Source organism: Lichenostomus cassidix, unplaced genomic scaffold, assembly GCF_008360975.1.
Source record: "Lichenostomus cassidix isolate B80296 unplaced genomic scaffold, HeHo_3.0 HiC_scaffold_105, whole genome shotgun sequence".
Classification (NCBI taxonomy): domain Eukaryota; kingdom Metazoa; phylum Chordata; class Aves; order Passeriformes; family Meliphagidae; genus Lichenostomus; species Lichenostomus cassidix.
The window spans coordinates 1-11,613 of record NW_028147812.1 but is presented as its reverse complement, the minus strand read 5'-3'; the positions used below and the strand labels follow the sequence as shown (position 1 = coordinate 11,613).

General features: G+C 49.2%; 1 long non-coding RNA gene across 1 annotated transcript; it reads left to right on the top strand.

Moving 5' to 3' along the window:
- The first annotated feature begins 6 nt into the window (after positions 1 to 6).
- LOC146420670 (uncharacterized) lies at positions 7 to 2,286 on the top strand. Its single transcript, XR_014849066.1, has 2 exons — positions 7 to 1,243; positions 1,284 to 2,286. It is a non-coding gene; the product is annotated as an uncharacterized LOC146420670 (long non-coding RNA).
- The last annotated feature ends 9,327 nt before the right edge of the window (positions 2,287 to 11,613 follow it).

Here is an 11,613-nt window from a genome sequence, read left to right as displayed (position 1 = left end):
GTGTTGGTGGCAGTGGAGAGGTGGGCGCTGGGCCGGGCTGGGGATGCTCGTGGTGATGCAGGACCTGCATGGAGGAGGCCTGGAGAGCATCCAAACCCAACGTGTGCACTCAGCCTTTGCCAAGTCCCTTCTCCTCCTGTTCCCTCCACTGGATGCAGCTCAGTGTGGGTGGTTGTGCTCAAAATTCAAAGGAGGGGTCAAAGCTCAGCCACGAAGCAAAATTCCTTTTTCCCTTCCCCTTCCCCTCCTCCCAGGCTGGAGCAGCAATGTCCCTCTGCTCCGTGGATGTCTCCTTGAGCACCAACCCTCAGCCTCTGCTGGTCCATGTGGGTCCGTGGGGCTGTTCCAGGTGGGAAGTTGATTTCCAGTGGGAAGCAAAGCAAAGGACTGTGGGTGAAATGCTACCAACCCCAAGAAGTGGCAAGGAGATGTGTTTGTTGGGTTGCTCTGTGGAGTTCAGGGCACTACAGCTTCATTTTGCCTGTGGTGTAGATCACAAACTCACCATGGGCACATTCTAACAGAGATTCCAGCTGACCAGAAGTCTCCTGTGTGCCCTGGAAGTCAAACCCAGAGCAATACACGTTTCTGATCCTGTTGGATCCTGTTGTCAGCCACAGGACACTGCGTGGTTCTCCCTGCAAGGGAGACAACGTTGTACCCAAGACATCTTCTGTCAGAGAAATCACCCCAGGCTGACATCCCCCAACAGCAGCACCAGCAAATCCTGGATCCTCTGCAGCAACACACATCCATCAGAGAGAGGAACTTCAAGAGGAGAAAAGGGACTTTTGGAACTCAAAAGGGGACTACAAAATTTAAGGGAGAAATTGCTGTGATGAGCTTTGGACCTGCAGCACCACGGGGATTCCCTCCCTGCCCAGCAGAACGTGAGATGGATGCTGTATTTTCTTGCCTTTCAGTGCACACAGCTCCCTGTATCTTGCACAGGGGGCAGAGACCTCTGGTGCTGCTCCAGGGACTCCAGAGGCCTTGCTGTGGCAATTTTGGGACACTTGGCACCCGTGGGTGCCTTCAGGCTCTCTCTCCTGTTCCCACACCACTGCTGACCCTGTCAGAGTGGAACAATCCATGGTGGGTTGGAATTAGATGATCTTTGTGGTCCTGTCCAACCCAAACCCTTCTAAAAACGCAGCCCAACTCTGCTCCCCACCCGAGCAGGAGCTGAGAAGACCTGGCTGTGTCCACAGCACCAACCCAAACCCCTGGGAAGGAGCAGGAGGTGCAATCCCTCAGCCCAAACCCCTGGGAAGGAGCAGGAGGTGCAATCCCTCTGCTCTGGAAGCTGTGGCCGTGTCGATGTGCCTGTCCTGTCTGTGAGCTCTGTGTGTGTTTCAGTCGCTGTGTGTGTGCATGTGAGCCTCTCCTGGGAGGCTCCAGGGTGGATTCATGCCTTTGTTCCAAAATGTGATGGGAACTGGGATCTGGTGAGACTCCGACGTGCCTGGGAAGGTGTGATGAGGTTTCCAGACTTGTGGGGAGTTTTAGGTTGGTGTAGAGAAGAGAAATAATTCGTGTGCCTCCACAGGTGTCCCTGGGAGGTACAAATGAATGTCACAAAGGGGTTTACAGGCATGTGGGGCCTCTGTCCCCCACAACCCCTCGGTGATGCTTCCCCATCCACTCCAAAGCTCCATGAGCATCTTTTCTTTCTGCTAAGGAAGGAAGAATTTTAGGCACCAGAGCTTTGTCTGTACCATCAGCACCATGCCTGGGTGCTAAATCTTGTGCTCCCCAGGTGAGGAAGGTTTATTTTGGGTTGTGACCAGACTTGCACTTGGTCTCAGGAGAAGACAACCAGCCATGGTGCCGTTTAGTTTACTAGAAACAGCCTTATTTCCCCATGGATATCTTGGAAAAAAAAATGCCCCACCTCATTCAAATCCTTCTTTGTTTACTTTTTTCATAAAAATAAATCAGTTTGTGTCCCACATGTTGATTTTCAGAGGCGTTTTCAATCAAAAGGCAGAAAGTTACGGCTTTTCAGTGAAAATAATGCCTTGGAAGAGGGGGATTGGTTCTCTCTAGGGTCAGCTGAAGTGGAGTACAGGGTGGACCTGCCTTTGGGCTCTGGTCTGGTAGCCAAAAGCAGGAGGTTAATTCAAGCACAGTCTTAGGGGGTCGTTACACGTGGCATTGGAAAATCAGACGTCTGGGTTCCACACGTGTATTTTCTGCATTAAGGGCGATGGGGGATGGGTATAACTGCCAGCTGTTTGTCCAAATGCACAATTTTTTTAATTATAAAAGCTCTGTCTGTATTGATTTCTGCCTCTGGTCTCTCACTGTGTCGGGGAAGCAGCAGGATGGGGCATTGTGGGATTACAGGTGTGTCAGGTTTGCTGTCAGGTTTTTGTGTTCACTCACAACCATCAGATACCCCTGGCAGTCTGGAGGAGATGGGAGGGAAATAAGGTGGGAAGATTTGTGGTGTATTTCGACAAAAATGTATAGGAAGGAAAGGAAAAGAGAAGGAAAAGAGAAGGAAAAGGAAAGGAAAGGAAAGGAAAGGAAAGGAAAGGAAAGGAAAGGAAAGGAAAGGAAAGGAAAGGAAAGGAAAGGAAAGGAAAGGAAAGGAAAGGAAAGGAAAGGAAAGGAAAGGAAAGGAAAGGAAAGGAAAGGAAAGGAAAAAGGAAAGGAAAGGAAAGGAAAGGAAAGGAAAGGAAAGGAAAGGAAAGGAAAGGAAAGGAAAGGAAAGGAAAGGAAAGGAAAGGAAAGGAAAGAAGGAAAGGAAAGGAAAGGAAAGGAAAGGAAAGGAAAGGAAAGGAAAGGAAAGGAAAGGAAAGGAAAGGAAAGGAAAGGAAAGGAGAAAGGAAAGGAAAGGAAAGGAAAGGAAAGGAAAGGAAAGGAAAGGAAAGGAAAGGAAAGGAAAGGAAAGGAAAGGAAAGGAAAGGAGGAGGAAGAGAGAGAGAAAGAAAGAAAGAAAGAGAAAGAAAGAGAAAGAGAGAAAGAAAGACAAAGAAAGAGAAAGAGAGAGAAAGAGAGAAAGAGAGCAAGAGAGAAAGAGAAAGAGAGCAAGAAAGAAAGAAAGAAAGAAAGAAAGAGAAAGAAAGAAAGAAAGAAAGAAAGAAAGAAAGAAAGAAAGAAAGAAAGAAAGAAAGAAAGAAAGAAAGAAAGAACCCCACAAATTTTATGTTTTATGTTAGCCACTGAGTGAAAAGTGGGACCAGGCACTTCAAATATATCAGGTCAGGGAGGAAAAATAAATAGAAATAGGTCTGATGTTTGCTGAACTTTGTTTAAAATAAAGAGTCACCCAAATGTTGGGTCAGCTTTGAGAAACATGAGGACAATTATTGCTGCTCCCACAACATTCCCAGCAGGGAGCCTGCAGGTCTCAGCTGTCCTCAGTGAGATCATTCAAGCCCTCAAGTTCTGGTTCCTGTCCTGTGGCTTAGAGCCACATTCCCTTTCCCAGATGCCTGGAGAGAAAAGCTGGTGGAAATCAAGGTTGGTCGTTCTGAGGTCCATCCTGAAAATGCCTTTTTGTGGACCAGCAAACCAAGGCTGCATCTCCATCTGGAGTCCTGCTGGCTGCTGCTCCATCTCTTGGAAGCAGGAATCTCCTGGGCACTGATTCCAGTGTTGTCCTCACCACCCAGCAGTGAGACACATCCCTCCTGGAATGGAAGAGCCAGTCTGAGGCCAGCCCATGGCAATAATTAACTGCATTTTTAATTTACATGGCCAGACTGCAGGACCATGGATTTCTCCAGGCTAACCAGGAGATAAAATTTCAGATTGTTTTTCTTTGCACCCAAAAGCTCAGTGCAAATTTTGAAGAGGGGCAAAATCAGTCTAGTATTTTAATTGGATAAATTTTGATTTTAGTCAAACACTTTGCTTAAAATTCTTTGCTTAGGAGGAAATTCTTCCCTGTGAGGGTGGGGAGGCCCTGGCACAGGTTTTCCAGAGAAGCTGTGGCTGCCCCTGGATCCCTGGAAGTGTCCAAGGCCAGGCTGGACAGGGCTTGGAGCAACCTGGAATAGTGGAAGGTGTCCCTGTCATGGCAGGAGGTTGGAACTGAATAATATTTAAGGTCCTTTCTAACCCAAACCATTCTGGCAATCTGCAAAAAAAGTTCTGAAAATTTTAAATTAAAACTGAGACATTAACACTTCATTTTCATTAAAATATTGTTTTCCTATTAACAGTCAAAAATTTTTCCTTCTAAGAGCCTTAATAAAACTTTTCCCACTTTCTCTTTTTCAGCTAGACCAAATCCCTGAAGTTTTAGTCAGTCAGTCCAAAGCTCTACATTTTTCACTATGAAGAAATCAGTTAAAATTTAATTGACTCGGCTTCACCTTTTTTTGGGTTTTTTTTTTTAGGTTTTTTTCCCACTTCCTTTGGGTCAATTAAGAGGAAGCCCAAACAAATTTTGCACATTTTAACTCAGGTTTAACTGGCTGCTCTCCCTGGCACTGCTGCCACGACCTACTAATGGACAGGACCTTGCTCCTTTTTGTCACAGCCCCAAAGCAGAAATGATGGAGAGGGTCATTGTTCCCAGGAAAGTGTCTCATTCCTCACTCCTCAGGCACTGGAAAGTGCTATCCCATAATCTGTGAGTGGCTCGAGGTCTCCCACAATCACCCCCATAAAACCTTAATTAAATGCAGTGGAGACACCATCACAGAAATGTCACCCTGGGTCCCCTTACACCACAAAAACCAAGGAATGACACATTTGAGGGCTTAAAGACTGAATTTTCAGATTGCCTCTGCTGCACAGTATTTCGACTATCACAGCTTTACCTCTTTTATATATATGGGAAAAAAAAAAAACCCAGCTGGAGTATTCCCAGCACCTCGTGGGTTTATTTCACAGCCTGGCTCTGTGTGTTGAGTGGGTTTTCTTCCAGATCAAGGCAGGCAGAGGAGGGGGAAGGAAAAAAACAAGGGATTGTGAGGAGGAGGTGTCAGGCTCCACACCAGAACCGAGTCAGCCTCACTCGTTTTACAACCAAGTGTTGTGTCTGAGGGGATGCACACGTGGGAATGAGACATCCCAAAATTTCGGGAAAAACCTCCCCTCTGGCATCACTTATAAACCAGATGGTGGCCAGAGGAGCAGTGCAGCAGCTCCAAGGAGGAGCAGCACCCAAAAATGTGCAAATGGCTCCAAAAATCCTCACTCATTCCTGCGTGACCTGGGAAATCTGGAAAGCTGATTGGCACCAGAACATCCCTTCCCTCTCCAGGGGACAATCTTGAGTCCTGGAGGGTCACACTCACCCCTGGGAGCCCCAGGATCCAGTGGTTGGGAAGTTAAGGTGAAATGTAAATATGGAATATTAAGGTAAGCAATGACTGAATTTGGGTAAAAGTCCTGATTTCAGTCTCTCATCTCTCATCTTTTCAGTCTGTTTTTATGGAGGAGGATCAAGAGACAACTTTCATTCACCCATCATTCAAAACAGCCAGGACCTGTAGTGGCCCCATCCTTGCAAAAGGTGGATATTACAGAGTCCCTGTGGTCAGACAAACCATTCTGGTCACTGCTGCCTTCAGCACCTAAATGTGCTTTAAAATGCTCTAAATGCTTTAAAATGAGATGAGTCTGCAATGCCAAAGCTGTGGCTCTCCCTGGATCCCTGGAAGTGTCCAAGGCCAGGCTGGACAAGGCTTGGAACAACCTGGGACAGTGGAAGGTGTCCCTGCCCATGGCAGGGAGGTTGGAATGTGATCATCTTTATTTTCCTTTTCCACCCAATCCGTTCTGCGATTCCATGAGGATGCTCAGTGCTTCACCACTGCTCCTTCCCCGACCTCCCCCCTCCCTTGAGGCTCTCAGCTCCCCCCCAGAGGGGGATCAGGGGGAGGGGGGAGGTTATTACACAATGTTTTTGTTCCACTGGCAATTTCCCTCTGCCAGTTGGAACAGGCTGCTCGTAAATCTCGGCTTTCTGGAGGGGTTTCAGGAGTTTTGCATTCTTAGATCATTGTCTGCCTTTCCCAGGAACAATGGGGGCAGGAAGGAGCTGCTCCAGAAATGCCATGTGCTGCAAGGGGATCTCTCTTGGATCAGGGGGGGCAGAGGGAGTTGCCCTCAGCTCCCAGCCTGGGTAGCCAAGGAGGCAGTTCAGTGGGGAGCAGGAATGCTGCTGACAGTGTCCTGGGGAGATCTGCAAAGGTCAGCTCCTTCCTTCCACCCCAGAAAGGTGGTTGGAGGGTTATGCTCTGATTTTAAGGTGGGAAATGAGATGTGGGATGCTCGGTTTGAGGTACAGCTGAGCACCTTCTGGACTCCCAGGTGGGAACACCTTGGTGTGCCCAGCATGTCCTTCACCACCCTGGAAGCTGCTGGGACTGGGATTTTAGAGAAGTCAGGAGTTGTGGGAGCCAGGGATCATCCCAAACTGCCAACCTGGGTGCCACTGCCTCATCTGGGACATGAGGGTTTAACCAGGTAAACCTGTTGGAGTCCTGGGCACAGGAGTGACCCTGGTGCTGCTCAGTTCACACCCAGATGTGCCAAAACTGCTTGAGGAAACTCAGCCAGGACAGAGTGCAATAATCTTTTTTACAATCACTGATGAGTCAGAAATCTTGCAAAGGGACAACTCCCAAATGCATTTTTAAGCCAAGGCTGTAGGGACAAAGTTTCCGTGACTCGTGACACACAAACCTCTCATCCAGAGGTGGAATCACTGGTTTGGATGGGAGCAGCAGGAGCAACCAGAACCCATCCTCTGACCCAATTGGCCAACCTAATCAAGTCCATATTATTAATTACAAAACAGCAGACACAGCCAAACTACAACTTAGGAATATCCCTGACCAGTGAAAGCTCCCAAATTTGTCTGAGCATTGTTGTTCCATTCCTAACCCATGCCAGGGACTGTGATGTCCGTTGAAATCCAGCACCTGGAAATGCTTTTCAGCATTTTGGTTTGCTCTCAGCCCCATCACAGCCCCAGCTTGGACACCAGCAAAGTCCTGAAGAAGTGATTTTCCCTTCTTTGGGTCTCTTCCAAGCCCACTCAGAACACAAAGGAGACCCCAGCCCTCTCAGACCCCATGGGAAGGGTTGGCCAGCATGTTCAGAAAGGTGATTATAAAATCTTAATTATCTTCATTAGCTGCCAGCCTGCTCTGGGTTGCAATCCCAGGGATGCCAGGATGTTTCCTAGTAACAGCATGCAATCAGTCAAAAAAAAAAGGGAATTATTTATCAGGGAGAGTTGCTTGCCATGCAGGAGGAGAGGATGGCAGAGGAAGGATGTGCCAGGAGCTCTGCAGGGAGGAGCTGCAGCCTCCAGCACCTCTGTGAAGGCTGGCAGGGTGCAGTGCTCCTGGAAATCCCTCCTTCAGGCAAAAAAAAAACCCACCAAAAGATCTTCCATGTGTCCCCTGGGTGAGACAAGCCAGGATGTCACACAACAGCCCCTGCCCTGAGCTGAAAGGAACACTTCAAGCCAGGATCTCACTACATATACCCAGGGAAATTTCCTGGGAAAAGCCCTTTTTGGAGTTTTTCACCATTTTAACATCCCAGCTTTGGGAGGAACAAGGGCAGGGAGTGATGCTTGGTGCACACAAACCTCAAGATTTGCCATATTCCACAGGGCAAGGTGAAATTTGCCTCATTGCTCGTGATTTCTTCCCAGTTCTGTCAGGAAAGGAAAGGATTTAGCACCAGGATTTCAGTGCTAAGGGGTTTCTTCACATCCTCAAAACGCCAGCCTTCCTCCTGGTGCAAATTTGAAGCTGTTGCCGCAGAAGAAGAAAAGCTGATTGCTTTGTGTGCTTCCTCTCACCTGGAATTCCCTGGAATTCTGTTTCTGCAGAGCAGCTCAGGCACCAACCTCCAGAGAACTAAGCTCAGAGGCTACAAGTTCTGGTCTTTTTGCTCTTCACTTGTCCTGAAATTAACTCCCAGAGGACATGCTCCATGATTTTTGTAGGGTCTGAGGTGGGGCTGAGCTGCAAATCTCTCAAAATCCTCCTTTTTCCCTTTCTTAAGGTGTGTACAATGCTTGGAGACACCTGAGGGTGGGCAGAGGTCAGAGACCACGAGATTTTTGTAGATGACAGGCAGCAGCCTCACAATCCCAACAAAGAGCTCCAACAGAGCTCTCTCATCCAATCTCACAGGTGTAAATACATCTAATTTCACTAAATAGGCCCTAAAATTTTATTTCCCCAGCTGCTGCTTATTCTCCTTCCCAAACACTGTCGTTACGTGCAGAAGCTTGGAGCAAGCCTGACCTACAGAAACTGAGGCAAAAAAGGGCATTCAACCTTTCCCATAATCCCCCTTTGTCAGGCTGTCCCCCCATTTAACAATCCACACACATTTTCCCTGAAGTGGGCTCTTAAAACACTTGAAAACCCCTTTTTTTTTCACTCTTCACATCCCTGGCCAGTGTCTGCTCCAGCTGCTCCTCAGCCCTCCAGCTTTCAGCCCTAAGTACCCCAAGCCATGCATTTGCACTCCTCTTTCATTTCCCCTCCTTATTTCCATTTCTTCTATGCTCCCTTTTAACAGCTCAGCTCACTAAGAAGTGTCTTAATTAGCCAAGGAGGCTTTGTGCTGAAATTCCTGATTTTCATGTGCAAAGGCAGGGTTTGTTCCCAAGCTCTGAATGAGTTTTCTTTAAAAATAAATCAGCCAGCTGTCTTGGACACCTTTTCCACTTCGTTACAACCTCACAGTCCCCCCAAAAAAGCTGAAGGCAACTCCCCTGAAACCCAAAGCCCTCAGAGCTTGGCTTCTCAAGCCTCTCTCCAGGTGCAAGTCCAGTTATTTCAGAGCTTCAAGAGCCTCACTCCTGACCCAAATTGTCCTCTACCCCTCCTCCTTTATCAGCAGAAGGTCAAACACTTCAGGGGTCATGGACAAGAATTGACCAAGGACTTTCCCTGTACTCTGCCCTTGTGACATCCCACCTAGAATACTGCATCCACCTCTGGGGTCCTCAGCTAAGGACATGGAGAAGATCTAGAGGAGGCCATGGAGATGTTCCTCCTCTGCTCTGAAGACAAGCTGGGAGAGCTGGAGGTGTTCACCTGGAGAATAGAAAGATCCAGAGACCTCAGAGCCCCTGCCAGGGCCTAAAGGGGCTTACAAAAAAGAGAATGAACAACTTTTTACACAGGCAGATAGTGACAGGACAAGGGGAACAGTTTCAACAGAAAAAATGAGAGGTTTAGATTAGCTATTGGGAAAAAATTCTTGGCTGTGAGAGTGGTGAGGCCCTGGCACAGGTTTCCCAGAGAAGCTGCGGCTGCTCCATCCCTGGAAGTGTCCAAGGCCAGGCTGGATAAGGCTTGGATCAACATGGAATAGTGGAAGCTGTCCCTTCTTGTGACAGGAGGTGGAATGAGATGAACTTTAAGGTCCTTTCCAACCCAAACCATCCTGTGATTCTGTGAACTGAAGCCAAGCTCTCAGTGAAAATTCAGCTGCAATCCTCCAGCTGGTGTTTGTGGCAGGGGGATTTTGGGTGTCCCCTGCCCACATCAGATCCCCTGTGTTTCCCAGCTCCCAGCCCAGCCTGCAAGGACACAGGGACATGTTTTCACTTGATTTCACCCTGCCTTCCTCCCCCTCTCTCTCACCATCTCCAGCCTGTCCATCCCAAGCATCACAACCCAGAGGAAACACAGCTTTTAATGGTTCAGCCTCCCAGCTCTCCGGGCTCTGCTCGCCTTTCTTTCCCATCAGATCCCTGCCGAGTGTTTGCTCTGCCTTCCCCTCTCCCCCCCGCTCCTCTTTGTTCTCCTTTCCCGCGGGGGTTTGATCACCTGCGGCTTTTTAATCCCAAAATGCAGCTCCCCTCCATCTCCCGGACAGCAAAGGAAGAAAAGTCCCCTTTGAGCTTCTCCCCGTTTTGTCTCTGAGCCCCCAAAACCCTCTGCCCCATCCCCTTGAGCATCCCTGGAGCACAAAGCCCTCTTTGTGCCAGCCTGGGCTCCAGCCAGCCCGGGCTGCAGGCTCAGCCTGATCTTCAGAAAGCTCTCCAGGCTCCAGCAGGACAACTGGAGTGCTGAGACACAGAGTGGATCCTGCCAGGCATCCTAGATCCTCCTGCAGCACTCAGAAACTTCCCTGCCCCAGCACCCACTACTAAAATTGCCCTTTTTTCCGTGTTTTCACTCGAAGCCTCGGGGCGAGGGGATGATGTTGCTGCTGCTGTGGTCGTCTGCCATCGGTTATTGGCAGAACCCAGGGGGATGTTGGGCTGCTTGGCTGGGATTTGGGAAGCTCCTGCCAGCTTGGGATTCCTCAGGGGCTCACTACAGTCTCCCAGGGTGATTGCCAAGGGGAGCAGTGGGAATAGCAGGAATCTCTGCCAACACGGAATGCAAAAATTCAATTTATCCTGTCAGAGTACCTGGTGGGTTCCATGCATTGCAAAGGCTAATTCCCTCAGGGAAGGAGAGGAATGAATTCAAGGCCTGCTCCTAAAATGGTTTTCATGTGTGCTGTGGGCTCGGTGAGAAGGATCAGAGAGGGTTTGGGGGGATTCCCTCCAGGCTGGTTATGCTTGGAAAGGAAAATTCCCCTTTTCCTATTGATCCATCCTCAGCAGGCTGCACTTGCAGACCTCAGGCAAGGCATGGACTCCAGGCTGCTTTCAGCCAGGATGCTCTGTGAATCCCAGAGGGGAAAAATGCTACTTCACTGCTCCAGGAATGCCCTTAACCTCAAAGGAGGCCACGCCCGAGTGTTATTGTAGGGTCTTTTCTCAGGGGAACACTCTGATCTGTAATTGCCAGGTGGTTGTTGAGAGGATTTTTGCAGTCACAGACTGATTTTCCTTTTTTCCCCTGCACTATCTGCAGGTGGAAATAATTTTCTTGGGGACGTCAGTCCCCAGGGTATTTACCCACCTCCAGAACAACCCTAAATCCTGATTACACAGAGTTTCCCCAGGAAAAGGAGTCAAAGTGTCCCTTACAGCTAAGGGGGAAACCTGAATCTCCTCTTCCCCAGCCAGCCCTGCCCAGGGGGAAAGAGAAGAGCAAAGCTGCTCTCTCTGAAATCCAGGAGAGCAAAAAGTAAAGGCTTGAGGGATGTGCCAGCAGCACACAAAGGCTTTCCGAGCAGGGGAGGCAGCGAGGAGCTCTCTCCGAGGCTGCTGGCCGGGTTGCCATGGATTTTGTGCTAATCAGCCCCTTTCTTGCCGGGAAGCAGAGGGAAAGGGGAGGATTTGGAGCGTGGAGGAGCTGCCTCCCTACCTGAGCCGTGTCCTGCCACCATCTGCCCGGTGGATGTGCCAGAGCAAAGGGCCAGAATTCAATGGTACAGGATATTTTGGGAAATGATGTCCCTGTGCTGCATTCCTGGCTGGGGCTCAGACCTGGCCATGCTCTCCTGCAGGGCTCTGGATTGTGCCACGTTTGGGGTGTGGGTGGTGGGAAGGGGACATTTCCAGGAGTGGACAGCAGGGATTTTGGGGTGCCTGTGGGAGCTGTGGACACCTCCAGACCCAGATAAACCTCCAAAGCCCTGCTGTTAAGTGTGCAAAGGTGTGTGTTGTGCACCTGTGTGGGGCTGGCACTGTGCCTGGGGCTCCCCACAGCATTTAATTTTCATTTTCAGGATGTTTCCTTGAACAGATCAGAGGGGCAGAGCCAGGCT